Here is a 23,077-nt window from a genome sequence, read left to right as displayed (position 1 = left end):
GGTATTCCTCTTGATTTCTTTTTTATTCCTCCTCCTTATTCAGCGGGCACTGCCGGTATAGATGGCCATATTCATGACACCTGCGGCATCTAAACGGTATATGTTCATAGTCTATTGGCTGTTGCCAGACTTCATCATGATATTCTAATTCAATATTTTCTGGGAGGGGTTCTGCCAAATTCATGTAGACACAGATCCTTGCGTATGAAGTATATTTGCCTCGTTTCGTATTTTCCGCAATTTTAACAAAACTCCCGATTGAGTTCCCGATTCCTTCTAAGATTTCAGGGTCCCAGAATTCGTCTGGCAGCCCAAATAATCGAACCCAGATTGGGGCGTCGAGCATTTTTTCCTTCTCTGGGTTGTATCTTTCTTCCCAGTATTTCATGAACAGGCCTGCATTGTTCATGAAGTATGGGCCTTCTTCGAAGATCCTATTCTTGTCTTCCAGATTCATGAAGATAGCTGTGAAAAACCCTTTTGCTCCCAGTTTCAGATCTATATGGCCTCTTGGTCTCCACCTTTGGTCAATCCATCTGTACAACTCTTTCTCTGATGGCCAGTAGCCTATGAATTTACATATCAGGGCATGGTCCTTCATATAACAGTTGTATTCCTCAAGTTTGTTGCAAGGGATGACGTATCTTGGTTGTTTTTGTGCCCTAGGTAAGCATTTTCCTCCCATCCTTTTCTGCCATAGATTACCCATCACTGGGGCAGAGCTTTCCTTCTGATTATGCTGCATTCCACTTGCACTGGTCTCTCCTGCTACCACATTTTTGAAGGAGGGGATCTCTCCCCTCCCCTTTGGGTTTTCCATTTCCCCCTCAGCGCTTGCCTCGAATTATTTCCTCTGACTTTGCTGCTGAAATCTCGTTGCCTGAGATGTGGGTATTACGAGATTCTATTCCCCGCTGCGTTCGCTTCAGTCTCCCTCACCCTCTCGACCGCGATAAGCCCCTGTCAGCCCCGTCTGTTGCGCCGTCTACAAACCCTAGCAGCGCGCATCCTCCTCAACTTCCAGCCGATCATTCAAATAAATAATAATTATTATTATTATTTTAATTTTTAATTTAATTTTAATTTTTATGTTATTTGACCGAATCAAAATGTTTACATAACAGGACAGGACATTACAACATCTCTTGGATACTGGGTTGGAGAGTGCCTCTCACTACAATTAAATGATTTATTTTGGTCCTTTTGATTTGTGTATTCTTCTAACTGCTCATTCTTGGTGTGGGGTGTAGGTAATACAAGCAATTAACATTTTTGAATATGAGATATTACAATGAGTATGATGTTATGATCAAGGAGTATTTATTTTACCAAATTTACATAGGACTAGTATTTAGTCCCAACCATATCAAATGACCCAATTACACAAGTGAAATGGTCTACAACAAGTTGAATTGGTTTATGTGATGCCTACCCAAGGCATCAAAATTGAACTAATATATGCCCATGTTATGTTTTATAATACAAAAGAAAATAATTATTTATCATTTCAATAATATTCATTAACAATAGATTGTATTTGTATATACACATATACAAACACAGTATTCATAAACTAACTTAGATAACAACAATAGCAAGAAGAGTATCTGGGAGCTTGTGAGATCAATGAAGTTATTTTCCTTCCCTTGACCTTCAAATCCCAACCAACTAAATTTTCTACCTAGCCAGCTATGAACAACCTTTCTAGGTTCCTAGTCCCAAGGAACCTCCACATGATCCCTAACCCTCCATTCTGAAGCCCAGAATTGTCGCTTGTAGTGTATCAAAACTATGTGCTCAAATCACTAGGTGCCCAACACCTCTCTTGGCCTCCATCAAGAATACGAACCCTTTGTGTCAAAAATATCTCCAGCCTCTCCTCTCCACAAGACTTCCACAAAACTAGGATGAGAAAATGTGTCTTCGCCATCCTCATTCCCCAAGTCTTATCCCCCTCCACCAAAATAACTTTTTCCTCATTAATGTTTACCTACACTTTCTTTAACTCGCATAACTAACACCCTTGACCTTATCCCATAAATCTTCACCTACCTATTCTTTAATTCAAGTCTCAGATTTACCCCATAAGATAAGATAAGACAATAATCCCCTAAATAATAATTAATACATAAAAATATATAACCAAATAATTTTAGTGGTTTAGTCAAAGACAAAGTGTCATGAGAGGGCCCAAATTAATATAATATTAAATTAATCATAAGGTTACACTTAAACGCCTAATCAAACTTAATTGAGCTTAATAATTAATCAAGTTTAAGGCTAATCATAAGTTTGATCATCAATTAATTATTTAGCATAATAGACCATAGAATACTAGAGTGTTTGTGTGAGGTGTAGGTATGTAGTTATCATATGCATATCTCGTACATATACTAATAATTCTAACAATAAATTACCCAAAAATCAATCTTTCAGTGGGTAGGCTAATAACTAATCATAATATAAAAAATTTAGGGAGTGGGCATTACATATGCCCTTCCTTAAGGAAACTTTGTCCCAAAGTTAGATTCAATATTATACAAGGAATCAAGGCGTAATATGACAATCATACATAAAAAATAGGGAGAAAGAAGTAGTAACCATAATTAAGGAGAAGCACAAGAACAATCACTTCCCACTTGGGGTTCACAACTAATCTATATCCACCCATCTTCCCTAACTTACTCCACTCCCATACTATCAATCCTTTATTGCAATATATTATGGCATTGACTATACCAACCTAACATTTGATAGAGTTACAATGGCGGAAGCATCAACTACATTAACCTAACTTCCACAGTAGGAAACTTGTAGTCATAATCACACGTCTACCGAAATGTGTCCTTCACAAACCTCCCATGACTTCATATTTGCAGGTTACATAGTGGGAAGTGCCACCAACCTTTCTTTAGAACTAGGGTCACACCCTATCATGGACCACACTTCAACACTGGTTCCAGGTGCTTATCATTTAACTATTCACTCGAGTAGTCATGTTACTTACAAACCTACATCTTATCTAAGATCATAATAATTCATATCAATTAATACAAAATACAATAGAACAATGACATAATACCATTAATAGTTCAATGTCTCGATGATAGTTAGTTACTGGTATGGTTCTTTGGCTATCAAATAGTCCCATTCCTACCTACATGTAAGATTTCATCCAAGTGTATGCATAACTTTGTGTGTGTGTGTGTGAAAAAAAATTGGTGCTTGCATATCTTTGGGGGTTGGTGCCTACAAAATAATTTTAGGGATTAGTGCCTCAAGCAAGTTGGTGCCTACAAATTGGTGTAACTAAAGATTGAAGAAGACAAGAAGATTTGTGGTTTTCTCTAGTAAGGATTTCCATGTACATCTAGTGTTCTTATGTGTTAATGTGATGATTTCCTTTATTGGTGCATTGTTATGTTCTAAGTTATGATCACTTTCAAAACTGTTTAAATTGTTAAGTTGGCCACATTACACTGATTCATCCTACCTCAGTGTAATCATAATTCTAATATACATATGCATAATTTTTCAAACCAGAATAGTCAATTAGAATAATATACGTAGGGATAATATTTGAATCCTTTAAAAAACCCTGCTCAGTGATTTCCGCACCTCTTGAATGTCATGCTCAACCAACACCCAAAAATTGGAGCCCACTCTACCCAACTAGAGTCTAGAGCTCTTTTTATAAATGTTTAAAAAATAAAATTTATTTTTAGGGAGCCCAAAACACAACAACATCATTCCAATTTGCACATGGCACCATTTTGGAGGTATTTGGGCAAGCAAAACATAGTTTAATCACCCAAAATGCTTCACCCATCATTCCGAAGGAAGAACGGTGAGACAAAACCACGAAACGTGTCAGACAACACAACAAAAGGTTACCTCGAGAAACACCTTCTGCCTCATTTCACCTCGAGGACCGGCAGGGGCTCGACATCAGCATTGGTAGGATTTTTCTCAAGAATTTCACTTCTTAGGAACTTATGTGTATCTACTCTGTGTGTGTGTGTGTGTGTGAATGAATAAGTTCCTCATGTGAATGAATGTAATAGACCCTTTTTCCTTTACGGATCTTTGCCCTCTTCTAAAATTTTCTAGAACCATTGCAATATATTTTTGTATAGTCGCACATTTACCTTAGTCTCTTAGGTAATCCATTGGTCAACTTAAAAATATTTGGAATGTACACAATCTAAAGCACTATTTCCATTTCCACTCTGACTTCTATATTTATGAGGGTGACTATTCCAACTACCCAATCCTTCTAAATCAATAAGTTCTTGGGAAAGAGAGAAAATACCCATATGTAAACTTGAATTTCATGGCAAGGATTTGGAAAGATAATTCCCCACAATGCAATCATCTCTTTCCCATTCATGATATCATAGTATGTATCAATGTTCCTATGTTAGTTAGTTTTGTTAACATATTTTGTTAATCAAGCATTGACATTACATATACATTTTTTTTTGGATTCATTTAGTTCAATGATAGCAACACATCCATGTCCACATAGAAAATACAATGCCATCAACGTAATTAATTACAATTGATTAGAAATTAAAAATGGGTTTGTCTTTAGCTTTTTTTCATGGCTTTCTAGCCAAAGAATAATAATATTTTCCAAAATAATGTCGTATAACATGGCTAAAATGGGACTACTCATAATGGTCCTACAATAAAATTGAATTCTTTTATTGACACTTTTTGATTCGTAAACTGTGTTGGATATTACACTATTCCACTGTACAGTTCGTCACAATAGATATGATAATATTAAATTTGAAATTTGAATTTCTAGTCTATTACAGTTTTATTAGATTTCTAGATTTGTAGATTTTCTGTTAATAGTGCATGCATGTGAGTGAAAATTATGCAGAAAAATAGAGAACAAAAAATAACATCTCACACACACATGTGACACAGTGTTTTCTTTGGGAAACCCTTTTGGGAGAAAAGTCCAGTTGGAAGGTGAGGTTTCTCTTCTCTCTTTCTCTGTCTAGAAATATGGTTGAGTACAAAGAAGTATGGGTTATGGCCTGTGGGTTGCTACAGTGCACAAATCCTTTCTATTTTCTCTACCTCCTATCCCTTTTGGCTATTTTTTCTTAACTATGGAACATATGCACTCGAAAGAATGGACACTATTTTCCTCCTAGTGGCCGGTTATAACACAACCCAATAGGCTACTAGTGGATAGGTTTGACTACCTCAACTCTTAACCAAAGTTAGAATATAGACTCTTATAGAGTCTTCTACATCATAATAACATGGCTAGCCCCTTTTCCACAAATAATAGGGGCTGACGTGGCATCCTCTCGAATTATGGTGGTGAAAATATGAAGGTCAACTTCCAAGTGGCATAACTTTTGCATATGGACTCTCATTAATGTGATTCTTGTGTCATTGGAAAGTTCTCTGTGTGTAGAATAACATGAAAAGGTGTGGTGCTAAAATGACAAATTTTTACTCTAGAAAAAATGTTATTTGATGCCTCAAAACGCTCCCGGAATGTTTCAGACCTTGTTTTTCCTAGTTGGGTCTCGTTGGTAAAAACAGTCCCATGAGATGATTCCTCCACCTTTTCCACTTTGAATGCGTCGATATGGATGCCAAACAATATAATGATCCAATCCAGATCACTTTAAAAGTAGGTACAATGAGGCTTTGCATCTATGGCTTAGGAAAACCTTTCTTCATTACCTAATTAAAGAGCTTGAAAATGTGAAGGATGAGGATAAGCACTCTGATTTTAAAATTTTGACTTCATATCCTTCAACTTCCTTAGCTTTCCCAATTACGAGCAGTTAAACACTAAACTCTGTCTTTCAGAGAAAACATTTCACTCTCTATATGAACATTTGAAATAATATCCATGGATTTAGGGAATTCATAAAGATTTTGAAGGTATGGGTTCCATTCTTTGAAGGGAATCATATTACTATATTTAGTTTTACAAATCCTAATTTGCCTCAAAGTTTCTTAGGATCCAATTTAGAAATATGTAATAGATGCTCTTGCTTTTTATTTATAGAGTACATTTTCTTGTTTTTAATAAGGGATTTGTATGTATTTATTATATATAATTTTAAAGATTCATTATAAGCATCCTTGACAACATTTTGAACAATTTTACATTCATTTATCATACCAAGGGTTGGTAGTTTTATTATTCTTCATATCAATTTTTTTGTTTGTAAAATACAGGCACTTTTGGCTATCAAATTTTCTTTCATGGGGTTTTTGCGCACGGTAAAATTTAGTGTTAGGGATAAAGGTCTATGATTGGAGTTAAATTCATGGTCATCTAAGAAGTCAAAATTAATTATTTGGTTGGAAACAAGGATATTAAATATTTCATAATTCATGACACTTTTTCCAAGCTCATGAATATAAGTTCTCTGGTTGGAGTTTGACCACTTCATTACACCATTGTTTATTATAAGGCGTTGAGAATTACAAAGCTTGACTAGCTCAGTAGCATGCAAATTCTCAATTAGGTTTTTAGTGTGTCCTTTGTATCTACTAGCTAAAACAATGTCATCATTTAGCTATAAAGGATTAGGGTTGGAACTATTACATAGAACAATAACTTGTTCATTGCAATATATTTTCTTTTTTATAATAATCAAGGCAAAAAGATACTTTTGATTATCAAGATTTAGGTTGATGACCTCCTTATAATATCTTAATGTATTTTTTTCATATGACTCCTTATCACACCACAATTTCTTCCTAAAATTTGAAATAATAAAAAATTTAATACTATCCTTTTTTAGAAAAATAATTTTTTTGTTTATCTCCCAACAATCTAGTCACAATCAACCATGCTTATGCCATTACACTTTAGATATTAAAATTTATTTTTATTTTATATAATTTATTTATTTTTATATATTTATTATAAACTTTATAAATATATAGAATACGGTTATGTGCCATATTAGGTTTATTGATTTTATTTCTTGCTACTCTCTAGTTAAATTTCTCTTGCATATTTACTATAAATTTTTTAAATATATGATAAGGCTATGGTTAAATAATCTACATTTTAATATAAATGTGATATAAAATGATAATAACAAAATGTTTATTTTTGCTTTCAGTGTTAATCACATTATTTAATTATAGTTTCAAATTTTATTTCATTAGTTATAAGTTTGTTATTATATAGACGAGTCTAAATTCGTGTTAAATCTAGATGTTCCAAGTGTCAGAGGGATGAAGTCCAGAGTTAAGATGAAATCTAAGCTAATATTCTTGCATTTCATAATGGATTTTGTTAAGCCTTTATATAGGCTTCATCATAAAAAATACCATGGACAAATACCATGGGCTTGTAAACCACCATCAATAAACCTATAAAGTGATTACTTATATATACTTAATTTTTTTTAATTTTAAATTTAAATGTTGAACAAGTCAACATAACATTACATTACATTACATCTTACATAACTTCTTACAACATCACTTCCATACTAGACTATAGAGAGCATCTCGATGCAAATAGTTTTATGATTAGTATATATATAATAATTTTTCCAATATTCTTTTTCACTTCGCCTTTAGGATTCAATATTCAACACTTTATTCTTTACATATTTCATATTTAAAATCATATATTTAAATTTTAACTTTTATAAAAGTTTAAATATGCAATTATAAATTTTGCTGGCTAAAGGTTATATATGAATCCCAATGCAATATAATAATTAAGGATATATGCCCTAACTATCATGGTTAAAGATGTTGAAAGTTAATAAGTTGCTAATTTTATATTTTCTTCGTTCTCTTTTTTTTTCCTATTAAATTCACTGCTCTTTAGCAACTTTGATCAACTAAAACCTCATAATGGAGTGAGTGGAAACACAACCTCTACTACTTTCCACACTGGACTTTCAATTATTGACCCTAAGGTTGTCTCAAAGGTAGCATTCATTGATGAAGAATGACAAGGAATATTTTACAAACCACCTGCCATTGGTTCGTTCTAGTGGCCTACAGATTGTGACTTTAAGCAACCTGAAGTGAAGAATACCTACTTCTAAAATCAGATCAAGTAATCAATCTAAAATCATTCAGATATTCACATTTTAATGTTATGAGGAACTTCCTTATAAGAGGCTATACCCTCTACTAATTTATGCACTGGCCTCTCAGCCATTGACTACGTCAATATTGTTACCACTTGACACTTCCTACAGGGTGGTCTCTAGTGCGCTAATAGTATCACCACTCCACTTAGATTTTTTCAATGTAGAAGAAAATACTACTTTATCTTCATGCTAAAGATAGAAAGGAGGTTGTTTTTCTTGAATCCTGATGCAAGGTCTTCTTAAATATAACTTGAATCATGGATACAATTTTCAGATTGGTGCCTTTAATAATTTCGTTACAAACTAACTCTAAAATATATTGTAAATAGTTTCAATGACCGCCCTTTACTTTGGTTACCTATTCACATTTGAGGCTTCCTCATTTGTGGACAATTTGATCTTGATGAGTTGTTGACTTCATTAGGAAGGTGACTTATAATGTTTTGACATGGTCAAAAACTGCAGCTAGTAATAAAAAAAAACAAGACTTCACCTACTTTAATCAGGAGTTACCAGCACAAACTTCTTCCAGAATCGTTAGTGCCAAAAATGAAGCCTCACTTTGACCAATTTAGTTCAACATTGGAGTAAAATATTGTTTTCCCTTACTTCCCCACTTCGTAGCTATTTTTGATTCTTTGCTACTAGCAAGACATCTACAAGAACATACCCAACATTAACATTTATGTAAGTTCAATTATTCAAGAAGATTCAATCAATCTCAAAATGAATTCACAATACTAACAAACTTGGAAGCCAAAGTTTGAAGCTTTTGACTGGATTTTTTTGAACCACAAACCACACTAATATTCTTAAATAGTGTTTCATTTGTAAATCCTTAAAATACTTATATCATTCAATATAGTTGAATAAAGTATATTTAATGTCTACCTAATATGTATTTACATTTAACAATATAGTTTCAATCAAAGTCTAAATAAATAGGTATATACAAGCAATTGATCTAATTTGAATGCTCAAATAGATGCAATAGTGGAAACCATGATGTTGATTCCGCAAATGTTATGACCCATGAAAATTTTGTCGTATCCATCTCCTCCTCCCTAGTTAAGTACCCATGATTGATTTATTTATAATCTAATAGGGCTTGTCCTTCATTCTAATGGGAACAAAGCATGCAGAACCATATCCTATCAAGAGCACATTGTGATCCAAGTTGCACTTACTGCAAATGTATGGGAAAAATACACCTCCTACATATGTCTGCATAAATGCAACATTGATTCCCACTGCAAATGATACAGTGATTCCCTCAACATATATTTGATAGAAAAACATCAATACATCCACATGGAATAAGTGACTACCAAAACAAATTGATTTACCACATACCAACGTCTTGTTTCTTATTTTCTAACCAAAATTATCTCATGTCCACGAGGGTTACGATTTCCAACAAACAAAAATTAAAGGTACATCAAATGTTAGTGTTGGACTCCACAACGTACATTGATGACTTAGAGATCTTTATTTTGAATGGATAAAGGTTTGTAAATAATCTATTTCATGTTTTATAATTCTTATGCATCTAATATTATTCACAACTCACACACAATTGTGATGTCAAAAGACACAAATAAGTGATAAAATCTCAACATAATGAAGTTCTATTATGAAAATAAACAACAACGTCACATAGATAATGACCGAAAGCGATATGAATATAACCTATAAAATTACATAAGTAATCACCACATGCCCAAAAAGAACTTAAAAGCATTACACTAAAACCACTTGCTGCAACTTATAAATAACCATGCCAAGCAAAAACTTATAAATAAATTAACCAAAATTTAATCTCTTCATTTTAGGTAAAAAGTTCTTAAAAATCTCCCTTAATGTCAAGGTACTTTCCTTCCAATGCCAGTGGTAGATAAAAACCAATCCTTATCAAATTGCATAGGTTATCTATAATAAAAGTGTATTTCTCTAATAAACTAACAAAGAAATAGGTGTGTATTATGGAGTACCTGATAGAGGTCCATTCTTCACCAGATTTGCAACAATTTGATCTTCATCAATAGAAGCAAGGCTCAAATTTTAAAAATGTGCCATAAATTTGTTCTTGTTAAACCTACAAGTGCCATCTTTTCCTTTGTATGGATAATCCTCTTCCCTTTTAAATCTACCATATTTCAAAGCATATTGATAAGAACCTATCATGATCCCACCATTGCAACCATAATCATGTGATCTTGTGTCTAAAGGATCGCACTATAGGGTCACAAAATAGAAAACTCAACAACGAAAAATATCACAGGAAAGTGGAGACTAAATTTGGACATAGGAAAGCACCAGGAAACCAAAAAAACTAATATCATGTCTAGAAATAGGTTCCTTAGATCGTAAGATGCCTCACAATTTGAAGGGAATAGACTTTCAAAATGTAAGAAGCATGGACTACATAGTCTCTCAAACAAGCCAAACCCTATGCAACATGAATGAATGGTCAAAAAAATTGCAGCTTGTTTACGAACCAACACGGTAGGGAGCATGGATATGTTCCCCACTTGATTATAAATAAAAACAAGTTTCTAGAGCTGTACATGTAGAAATCCATTATATAGTTCACCCCGGTTTTAAGAAGCCTCACCTCTGCTAGCTAAGGCAATGGAGGCATTTTCTAAGCTTTGAAAGGTTTTCTCTTCATGGTTTGGGTACTTGATTTTCAAGAAGGCCTTGATTGGGAGGCCTTAATTAAGGGGTAAATACTTTAAATACGTCTTTAGATGACCTTGATTGGAAGGTATTAATTAAGGGATAAACACTTTCAATAAGATTTTAGATGATCCCATTTGATAGGGATGGATACTTTCAGTAAGACTTTAGAAGACTCCATCTGATAGGGGTCCATAATTTCAACAAGACTCCTTGCCCTGTTAGGACATACTAAACAGGAAGGAAACAAAGGAGTGAAAATGATCGTTCACCATATATAACCATGGAATTTCATAAATGTTTCCAAAAAAAAAAAATGAAAGTTATGTTTATATACATTACAACACTTGTTCGAAAGATTAATAGTTTATGCATCATATAGGAAAGAAGTTAAAACAAAAACTTCCTTGAAATAGAAGCTCAAGGCTTTGGGAGCTTAGTTGCAGTATCAGAGGAATGGATAAGATGCCATATTTTTCATGTTTAGAAGTCACATACTTAATACTTTGATAAAAAAAAATTAAATGGAAAGAGACAAAGGGGGAAATTGCACAAGTTAGAGGACCATGACACACCCTATAACCTACCTCAATATTTAGTAGGGTGTTCATGATGCCAAACCCCTAGTTTGGATCGTCAAACATTTCTAGAAACTTGGGAAATGAGATACTTGTAGTTTCATCCTCTCCATGAACTTCCATCATGTCATTTACTCCTTCTGATGGAAGATAGACTTCTAATATATGAATTTGAATCTATCTTCCTAATCTATGCACCAATACCCTTTATTGAATGCCACACTAAACCATCAAAAGCACAACATTTTCTCTTCTTTGGGGGACCTGCACAAATGGGAGAAAGAATGGCATAAAACAAGCCCAAATCCACTCTGCCTGATCCTGTCCCATCCAATATAGTTAACACTCTTTCATTCACTACCTTGATAACTCCTTGGAATATTTTTGGCTTGATAAAATAGAGTAATCTCTGTAAATTTGTTAAAGAGTTGTTTTGAGGATGGTTTTCTTTGATACACCACTACTAGATTGAGAAATGAGAACTTATGTTTCAGTTAATTCCTTTTTCAGAACATCTATATCACAAAGATTCAATCTAGTTAGCCTCTAGAAACTTATGATATTTAGAGCACAGGATGGGTACTGTCTAGGTGTGGTTTTTCCACTTGCTCTTCTAAACCTGCCTAGTTCAACAACCAATGTTGGCTTAGTGGATCCTGACCCAAGTTCAGAGTTAGTTGCGCCAAACAAATCCCTACACTACTGGCCCTTTCGGCATCAATCCGTGAAGCGCAGACTGAAGTCTCACCTGAAGCAGTATGGGGGATGCTAGAACCAAGTTTTCACACCCAGAGAGCAATGTGATGTATTTTTGTGATCTAGATTTGCCTTTGCACAGATCGATAAGTCTTTATGGCTTATCAATGGAACTCCCTTTAACCTGCTTCTAGACGTCCGCGAAGGTCTACGACTGGCTTTTGCAGACCCTGAACATGCTAATTAGCTACTTACGTGCATCCAAGATTAGTCTTAACCTAGTATTTATTCAGATATTCTTAAGTGTTAGATAAATTTAACATACAATGATATAATCTTCACGTAAAAACTTAACATCAATTTTATTCACATAATGATATAAATCCAGTAAAGTCGCGCATCAATACAACATTATTTCATAAACTCATCATTCATCATAGCATAACACGCATTATAACAAAAGTCATTGGCTAAACACAAGAATTTATGTAGTAATCTTCTTTATTGATAATCAGTGAAGCTTACAGACTCAAGACTTCCCTACGCACTCAACTGCAAGGGTCTGCGCACTCAGCTGCGGACACTATTCCAGGCCTTTGCGCACATAACTGCAGAGCCTTTCTTCTACCTTCTGCACTAACTTAGACTCCTTCTATCGTACCCATAAACAACTTCTATTATTCTACTTCCATATCATCCCTTAGACTCTATAAGGCACACCTATTTATACAATCCCATGGTTCACGGACCATGGGTAGATCTTCAAAAGCTGACTCAATTTACATAAAATAAGGGTAAAACCCTTTTTGACTCTTTAATTAACTACACACCCTGCAACCACAATTTGTGAAGACTTTACATCTTTATACATCAAAACTTGGGCTTTTGCCCCAAAATTGACCCAAGGAGATCTTACTGCAAAGATCCCCCAATTCTACTTGTGCAACCGCTACTTCAGCCGAACTTTGCATGGCTACTTGCTTGATTTTTTCTACCAGCTGCTCTGTGGCTGGTCCTTCGTTGGCTCGCTTGATTTGCTGCTGCGTACTCTGCAAGTTCGCAAATTTTCCTATATGTTGGCCGAGACTATGTAGGCTTCATCCAACCAAGGCCCCAACTTGGCCTTAAGGACTGCCTCTTTCTTCTGTGCCACTTCCACCTGTGTAAGGAGTTGCTTAGCCTCTTGTAGCTTGGCGAGGCGCTGTGTTGTGGCAATGGTGCGCATCATCGCCCTCACTTCGTCATATTGCTAATGGAGCTCGCAGACTTCTATATTTAATACATGCATGGTAGGATCTTCTTGTAGGGTTGTCACTACTTCCATAGCCTGCTCAAACAATGCAGTGCAGTCCACAACCGTGGCATCCACCATAGTGACTCCATCCTTAACAGCGGCTTCGCGTTGTTCCCTAACCTCTGGCGGGGTTGAAGGCTGTGACTTCAGCTCCAGTTCAGTGATTTTCATGTTCAGCTCAAACTGAACTTTGGCCACCTCTGCCTTGGCATCGTGCACGCCCGCAGTAAGTTTTCTAATCTTGGCCTCCAACGGTGCTTCCTCAAGTATGTGAAACTTTGGCACTGTCCTACATGCTTCTGCCACCGCGGCCACTATCTGAGGGCTCTATGCTTGGATGGTGTCTTTTGCTTTCAAGGCCTCTGTCTTCTCAGTGAACATCTGCTTGTTTCTCACTCAATATTTGCTTATGAGGCGTAGGGCACATTGCTCTCGTGCTCTTAACTATGTCGTCACACCTGTCTACAGCGTGTGAAGATACTCATTAGGGAGCGCGGTGAGGTTGAGGCTGATGTTCTTTAGAGAACTCACGATGACCTTGTCATCGGCCGCCTCCACGCTTAATGATCCTTCTGGTAGTGCAACTGCCCGGAGATCTAGTGATCTGACCATCTTTGCTACCTGACTGGTCCCTAGTGCCAAACTCATTGGTGCAACGCTTACCTGCCCTGCACCGACCTGGATCGCGCACCTTATCTCTGATCTCATTGAGATCACCTTTTGTTAGTATGATTGGATCCAGCAAAGGCTTTGTCACTTTCGACTTCTTCCAGGGCCTCCCCTTCTTCTGATCCCTATACATTTTTACCTGGAAGGGAGTGCTTTGTTCCTCTTGACCGCCACTGCCTTGCTTTGATTTCTCCTCTTCCTTTGTTTGGGGTGAAGGGGACTTACCACTCCGGTCGGAGACGCGCTCTTCTTGTTCAGCATGCTGCTTCGCAACACACTCCTTTTTTAGTTGGGCCTTCTACTCGGCCTCTTTCCTTCGCTTCTTGGCAGGGTCCACCATGAGTCCTTGCCTGCATACCACATGACCCAGCAAAATCCCAAAGGGGACACAAAATAATCACTTCTTCAGGTTCAGCACAATCTGATGCCTTCGACACGTATCCAAAATTAAGTGCAGACTGTCTACATGGAACTTGACTAGTGCAAACACTATCGAGTCATTGAAATAGACCTCCAATATTTTTTTAATGAACTCTTTGAATGTCGCGATGAGTACGCGAGAGAATATTGCCGGCGCATTCTTGAGTCCAAACGGAATTATTGTATACTGGAAACAACCCCATTCTATCACGAAGGTTGTCTTACTCCTATATTCTGGCGTGATCTTAATTTGATGGTACCTAGAGAACCCATCAGTGAAGGAATACGCTTCTTGTCCTCCCACATTGTCCAATACTTCATCAGTAAACGGTGTCAGAAAGGGATCATGGACACAGGCATCGTTAAGCTTTCTAAGATCTACGCAAATCCTTATTTCGTCCTTCTGCTTCTTTTCCTAAACTACCATTGGACTCACCTAATCAGACTCCTCCACAGGTTCAATAATACTTGCTTCAAGCATCTTGTCCAACTCCAAGCAGACCTTTTCCTTGTATTTTGGATTAAGGTGATATGGCCTCTGCTTAACAGGCTTTGCGTCCAGTTTCAGAGTTATTTTCATCACTCCCAAATCGCCTATGATGCCTTTCAAGTCCAAAAATTTTGTAGGGAACAAATCCTGATATTCGTGGAGCAACTCAGCGACTTTATCTACTATAGCATCATCCCAGTAATCCCCAATCTTTGCAAACTTCGGCTCCGCCTCTGTGCCAATGTTTACTTGCCTAGTTTTCAATGGTGCAGTGATGTCTGGATTCTCTATATGTGGTACTTTTACCTCACGGCAGCCTTCTGTTTATGGAATGTTAATATTCCTTGGATCCTCATCCTCTCCTTTAGCAGTCACATTATAGCATTCCAGGGCATAACGTAGATGGGTGCTCCAATTTGGTTGAATCAATTCCAAAGGATCTTGCGGTATTATGAAGATTGTTGCCTTAACCTCCTGTGGTGCCTCATCAATTCTTTCGAACCCATCTTCAAAGTTGAATGTCCTCATGAACCCTTCTCTTAAGACATCCCATTTCACAGTGTCATAGCGGAGGTCCATTTCCAAATACCAGTTCATAGGGATTACGTCCAGAGTGTGATAGAATAAATGCACCCATTCTGGTTGCGGCTCTGTTCCATATACCTTAGTCCATTTAGCCAAGTGATCACGTAGATCATTCCTCCCATCATACTTCTCAGTTACCCGTACTTTAGGCTAACCAAACCGCGTTCTCATCATCCTTCTGTAATCGCACCACTCATCAAAGTTGTCTTTGTGCATACCCCACCACCGAGCGAGCATAGTGCACAGTGCCCAGTCCAACGCCTAAAAACGGTAATCCTCTAGAACTTCTCTTTCAAAAGCATCCAAAAATTTATCCACGTCAGTTAAACCATCATAATAAGGAAAATTTCTTACCTCTGACGACACACAACGCAACGATTTGGTCATCATGTTGTAGTGCAATGTGGATACTTCATGTAGCTTGTTTTGCCAATGTTCCAACTCTTCATCTGAATCTGAATTACAGGAACTTTCACGATCCCATGAAATTCGTCCATTAGTTGTCGGATTAACCCAGTCTTGGTCTTACGTTGTTATCTTATAGATCTGGTCCAAATCATCATCGCTTTCATAGTCGCGGACTGGTTTAGTATAGCGCGGTCCTTCTACAAGGTCCAATGGGACTACAACACGGAGTTATTTTCTTTCAAATGACATTGTCCGCATCTTCAAATTGATTACCCCATTCATGTCAATAGCTCAATCAATTCCCAGGAGCGTGGGGTATGGATTGATGTCATCAACAATCTCTATCATTTCAAAATAAGCCAGCGCACTCACACCTTCTATATCAACGGTTGCCCCATGCAATTGCCCCATAGGGGTAATCTTTTGTTGGTTTGCCATCCTCAGTTGAATCGGAGAACATTACAACGCAAGTCTCCCCATCTTTTCCCATGTTTATTTAGGAAAAACGTTCGCATCCGACCCTAGATCTAAAATAACCTGGTCCATCTCATAGTCTCCTATTTGTGCACTGAGCCTCATTTTGCACCCTGTTCTCATCTTGTGCTTTCCTATCTTTCTGACTAAGCGGTGTCCTTCAGGAGAAGTTTCCTTACCAACACACTTATTTATTAGTTCTTGTAGTCCTTTCACAGCCTTTCTATCGCGCAACAACTTCATACAAGTCTCCAAAAAGGTGGTAAGCATAGAGGGGTCAACCTCTGCAGACAACTTATCTTGACTTCCTGTGGTAGAGGCTTCAACGGAGCTTTTCTTTTCTTCCATGAATGTCTCCTTCGCGTGCTCCAGATCAAACCCAACCTCCTTTTTTGGAGCCTTCCACACCCACTCGATTTCTTTAGGTTGTTTCCCTTTATCATCACCAATCATCTTTCCACTTCGTAGTACAATATTCACATTAGGATCCTCTTCATGGGGCTCAGCCCTCATCATATGTAAATTTTGGGTAGGCTGCTAAGGTTGTGCCTTCTTCTCCTGCATTTTAGCTATTAATATAAGGAATTCTTCTATTGCGTGGTCAAGCTGAGTGCGATATCGACATGACCAACGAGTCTGGTTTGTACACTCCCATGTGTAGTGTCCCGACGTTTCATAATTATAGAAAATAACTTGCCCTCAACCTCTCCTAGGTCCTCCTCCTCCTCGGCCTCATTCGCGACCCTAGTATCCTCTACGCACTCCCCTAACGCCCTGATCTGGAGGTTGAGTCTCTGCTTGCATTCAATACGCGGACGTTCTATCCATCATTAATTTGTAGTTGTGGCAATGGTGCTCATCATGGCCCATTGATTTACAGAAATCGCAGAATAACTATTGTGGCGTCTGCACAAATTTTTGCAGCAAGTGGCAATTGTCCGTTACATGTTTTCCGGCTACTTGACAGATAGCACACCATAGCGTGGGCCCTGTACTTGGTCCTGCTAGAGCTTCCTGCCTCAGAGGCATTGGCCCTCCCCCTATAATATAATTTGCGAAGAGAAGGCAATGATCTTTATCATGCCCCTGGCTTTTACACTTGAGGCACCACACCTCTTCGCGTACCTTCAGTCGAGCCGCTGTTTCTTTTTTCAATCCCTGCAACTCGAAGCAAAGGTTCTGCAACTCTGTGTGGATCTGTTGAACCCCCAAAGAAGCGTCTTGAATAGGCATTTCATGCAATGTCATCGCAATTTTCAGGCTTCCGTCTGAGTTCCTATCTTTTGTTGTGATAAATCAACCCTTAAGTGGGGCAGGAGTGAGGCTACAAACCATTCACAATGCTGAATTTCTGTGAGATTCATATTAGCTTCACGGATCTGGCACTTCAATCTTTGATCTAATTCCTAGGGCATTTTGTCGGACCTCATCATGATTTCCTTGAATCCAATTACTAATTGCGATTCAAACTTAGGCTTATCAAATTCTTTGTTCAGAGTGGTTTGAGTGTCTGCTAATGATGCCAGTGGGTTATCGGTGCAATACTTAATGTACCATGTCAGCGCGCGATCCTGTAGAGCAGTAACCAACTACGCCTTCTTTATATTATCATCTGTAATTTGTTGTGTTGTCCACACAACCTTCACAATGAACCAAAACTGATCTGGGCCCTCGCTTCCAAAGCCCTTGAAAACGGGCAACTTCATCGTATTTAACATGTTGAATGACGGTGGAGGTGGTGGTGGTGTGGATGAAGGTATATGTTGTGGAGGTGAATGTGGAGGTGGTGTGGGCGGATGAGGTATCCGTGGAAAGCCCTATCTTATCAACTATACAATGCTTTATGGTGAGGCCTAGGACGCTCCCTCATCGTCACTTGAAGGAGGTCAAATCAATGGACTATATTCAGGACCTTTTCTCCCTTGATTTCTAAAACTTCGTTCGCTTTGCTTAGACCCAAACATCAAGGTAATGGCATAACCCACTTTTCACACAAGAGCATCTTAATCCAAGCATTCAAAGACCTTAAGTACTTATCTCGGGGTCCTTAGAAGAAGCATCGTTATGCTTTGCTTTCGCTGACTGAGGTATCGACCGCGAATTTTGTCACAAATCCTCCTATGACTGATTAAGCCAGTGATCAACAACGTGCACGATCTTATCTTCAGAAGCTTCCAACCTTCACACTAGCTCTGATGTCCACACTATTGGAACGTCAAGCCTCCACCTACTTTGGCCGTCTACAAATTTAGCAATCCACTCGTATAGTTCGATTGAGAAGGTGCATAAGAAAATTTCATGTATTTCCATGTACATATATCTGTCCACCCACTGTTATTTTGTCAGGCGCGAATTTTTATTTTCTTGCGTCGCGAATTCGTGGATCTTTCTATCCAACCACTTCTCAATCTCTTTCTTTGTTGGATTCTAGTGATGCGACATCACACATTTCTTTATGCAGATCCTGGTCCCAGCAACAGAACCATTTGTTGGATTAGTGGGTCCTGACCTAGGTTCAAAGTTAGTTGCGCCAAACAAATCCCTACACTACTAGCCCTTTCGGCATCAATCCACGGAGTGCGGATTGAAGTCTCACCTGAAGTAGTATGTGGGGATGCCGGAACCAAGTTTCCGCACTCAGAGAGAAATGTGATGTCTTTTTGTGATCTAGATATTCCTTCACGCAGATCGATAAGGCTTTATGGCTTATCGATGGAACTCCCTTTAATCCGCTTCTAGACCTCCGTGAAGGTCTACGACTAGCTTTTGTGGACCCTAAATAGGCTAATTAGCTACTTATGGGCATCCAAGATTATTCTTAACCCAATATTTATTCAAATCTGCTTAAGTGTTAGATAACTTTAACATACAATGATATAATCTTCACATAAAGACTTGACATCAATTGTGTTCACATAACAATATAGATCTAGTAAAGTCGCGCATCAATACAACATTATTTCATAAACCCATCATTCATCACAGCATAAAGCGCATTATAACAGAATTAAATGGATAAACACAGGAATTTATGTAATAATCTTCTTTATTGATAATCAGTTAAGATTACAAACTCAATACTTCCCTGCACACTCAGTTGCAAGGGTTCGCGCACTCAACTGCGAACACTACTTCAGGCCTCTACACACACAACTGCAGAGCCTTTCTTCTACCTTCTGCACTAACTTAGACTCCTTCTGTCGTACCCATAAACAACTTCTATTATTCTACTTCCATATCATCCCTTAGACTCTATAAGGCACACCTATTTATACAATCCCATGGTTCGCGGACCATGGGTAGATCTTCAAAAGCTGATTCAATTTACATAAAAGAAGGGTAAAACCCTTTTTGACTCTTTAATTTGTAGAGACTTTACATCTTTATACATCAAAACTTGGGCTTTTGCCCAAAATTGACCCAAGGGACCCTATCCCAACAACCAATATTCCTTCTTCATAGCTTGCACTACCAGTTCCCATTTGTACCTAAGCTTCAGAACCTTCATGCTGATTTTCTCTTCTAATAATTGAAGAAATCCCTCTACGCCTCTTCTGGAGATGCTTTAAATGCATAATAGCATCATATAATTCCACCCTATTTGTCATTTTGAAAGCCTCTTTCAAAGCTTTCTTAGCTTCTATAGTTTCTCCAGCACCCAACAACGCCACCAATTTGTTGAGCAGAGCACGCCAGAGATTAGGCATGATAGGAAGTACCTTGTTGTACATTTCTACAACTCTTTGGTATCACATCTCTAAACAACCCTCCAAGATTATACAAAGAATCCATATGATCTGGCTTTAGGTCTATGGATTTTTGAAACTCTTGTATGACTCTTTCATTCATCCCCATGGCATATACGAACGACCTAAGATCACACTATGCATCAACATTATTAGCCCTAAAAAAATATAGCCTTGTCCAAATCCTTTTCTGCAACTCTATACTCACCCACCCAAAAAATTGCACTACTAAGAAGCTTCAACACCTTGTAATGGGTTGAATAAACAATCACTACTTCTCTATACTGGATTGTTCATCTCACATCAGATATTGTAATCCACCTTTGTATTTTCTGTATTGAATGCAGAATGACATTCTTCCTAAGGAAAATGGCAAATATGCCCACACCAGAGAACCAAGAAAAGAAATACCCAAATATACGGTAAGGACATACCACAAATGAGAGATTATTAAAAATAGAGCAATGCTCAGTGAGGTCCAAAGCGAAGATATTCAATCATGTCCTCTGTTTTTGTGGTCTTCATCTTGCAATTCAACACCTAAGAAAATACCATCCATTAAATTCCCTCACATGCAATTGGGGAGGTTTCATTACCTCTTAGAAATCCAGAGGGTGCATTAGCGCTTTGTTTGGGATTTCTTCTAATGGATGATGTGGGTGCTTCATAAGAGAAGGAAACATCCCTGTAACTACACCACCCTACTATGGCTACACTTGAACGACAATCCACTGAGCAAATGCAAATGAAGGTTAGCGCGGCCTTACAACCTAAACTTGAAGTGGGGATTTAGACAATTATTCCACATGTAATTTTTTTTCTTCGAAAAACGACAATGAAAATAAACCTCTATGATTGGCTCAATTTGTTCAACCCAACTTCGTAGAGGAACATCTATCAATGTAAATATATAAAAAAGTAATATATATTTTTATTTAAAAAAAATATTATAAAAAAAATCCATAAAATTATAAGTTAACGTGTAAATAATAATTGAAATGAGTTAATGTATTTGAATTTTTCATGTTATTTTAAACACGGATCATAAATAACATATATATAGAGAAATGAATAAGTATATAATAATTTAGAATTAAAAAATGCAATTAATTCATTTAAATTAATTAAATAATGCTATGCTATATTTATTAAGGAAAGCTTATATTAAGAGAGTGTTTAGTGCATATTATTTAATAATGGAAAATAACGATAATATTTTTTTAATCTTATATTTTTTCTTTTATATAATATAATTTATATGATAACATGCCAATTTTTTGTTTGTTGGTGATATTAAAAGATTATAATTATTTAATTAAAAAATATTATAAATTGAGTTTGAATAAATGATTTATTTTTTTGTTTGTTGGTGATATTAAAAGATTATAATTATTTAATTAAAAAAATATTATAAATTGAGTTTGAATAAATAATTTTAGATTTTATAATTTTTTTTGGATAAAGAAAAAACAAAGCATTTAAAATTTTATATTAAAAGATTTTTTAATTTTTTTAAAAATGTAAAATTTGTTTGTTTTTTTTTAAGATTTTTAATATATTTTTAAAATGTTATTGGTGTAAATTGAGAAATATATATTTAGAAATAATGGAGAAATTTAGTTAATTTTTAATTAATCTATTAATATTCATTTGTTGAGATTAAACTATTTTATTTAAGATTTAGATCTTATTAGATCTTATTTGTTGAGATTAAACTATTTTATTTAAGATTTAGATCTTATTTATTAGAGAGTTGTTAAAACTTCTTAAGAAACTTATCTTATATATGTAAGAGCTGGTCAACAGAAGTGCCCAGTGCAGGCACTCTGATAGTGAGCTAGCCTCTCCCCTAAGAGCTGATTATTTCATATTTGTTCTTCATTGATTTTCAAATTGGTATCAAAGCACAGGGGTTAAGATTGTGTTGTGGTCTAATATGTTGAGTGTTGTTGGGAGTGGCGCATAGGCTTGGTTGACAGTTTTCCTGTTGTGCGTGGAGAGTTGATCTGCCACGGGAGCTGATCTATCAATTGGAGAGACGATATGTGTGTGAAGATCATGGTTTGCTAAGTGTCAGATGAATTTGATAAGTCTTTTAAATTCAAAGACTTGTATAATTCATGCATGATTTTTAGACATTTTTGTAATGATTTTTACAAGAAAATTATGCAAAAATAAATTTATCACTAATTGACCACTATTAACTTAGCATTGACCAACGTAGATTACAATTTTTTTTTGCATTAAACTGCCTTGCAACACTTATAAATTCAAATCAACAAACTAATTCAATTCAAATAAGTGTATGTATAGAACTCGTTTAAGAAGTTAATTAGATAATGTTTAAAAAAGATTTTTGGTTAAGCATTTGCAAGTTAATAGCTTTAATTATGGTTAATTATAGAAGATCTTATTATTTAATTATAATTAGTTATAATGAATATACCTGATGGATTGAGGATGCGCGCTGCTAGGGTTTGCAGGCGGCGCACCAGACGGAGCTGATAGAGAACAACGCGGGAGGGAGGCAGAAGGAAGCTGAAGAGGACTGTTTGGGAAGGCGGATTTAGCATTACCCGCCTCTCAACGAACCAGTTTTCAACAGTAAGGGCAGGGTAAATAATCAGAGGCAAGAGCTGAGGGATTAATGGAAAACCCAACGGGGAGGGGAGAGATCCCCTCCTTCAAGAATGTGGTAGCCGGGGAGACCAGTGCAAGTGGAAGGCAGCAGAACCAGAAGGAAAACTATGCCCCAGTGATGGGTAACCTATGGCAGAAACGGATGGCAGGAAAATGCCTACCTAGGGCACAAAAACAACCAAGATACGTCATTCCCTGCAACAAACTCGAGGAATATAACTGTTACATGAAGGACCATGCCCTGATATGCAAGTTTATAGGCTACTGGCCATCTGAGAAAGAGCTAT

General features: G+C 36.7%; 1 pseudogene; it reads right to left on the bottom strand.

Annotated features, from left to right (window-relative positions):
* Window positions 1-22: 22 nt before the first annotated feature.
* On the bottom strand, window positions 23-22,723 carry LOC149171948 (uncharacterized; annotated as a pseudogene).
* Window positions 22,724-23,077: the final 354 nt, after the last annotated feature.

The sequence above is a fragment of the Pinus tabuliformis genome, chromosome 4_2, assembly GCF_031772625.1.
Source record: "Pinus tabuliformis cultivar Carrire ecotype Pingquan chromosome 4_2, CPIR1, whole genome shotgun sequence".
NCBI lineage: Eukaryota > Viridiplantae > Streptophyta > Pinopsida > Pinales > Pinaceae > Pinus > Pinus tabuliformis.
The sequence above is the reverse complement of the archived record's forward strand: the minus strand, read 5'-3'. Positions and strand labels throughout refer to the sequence as shown.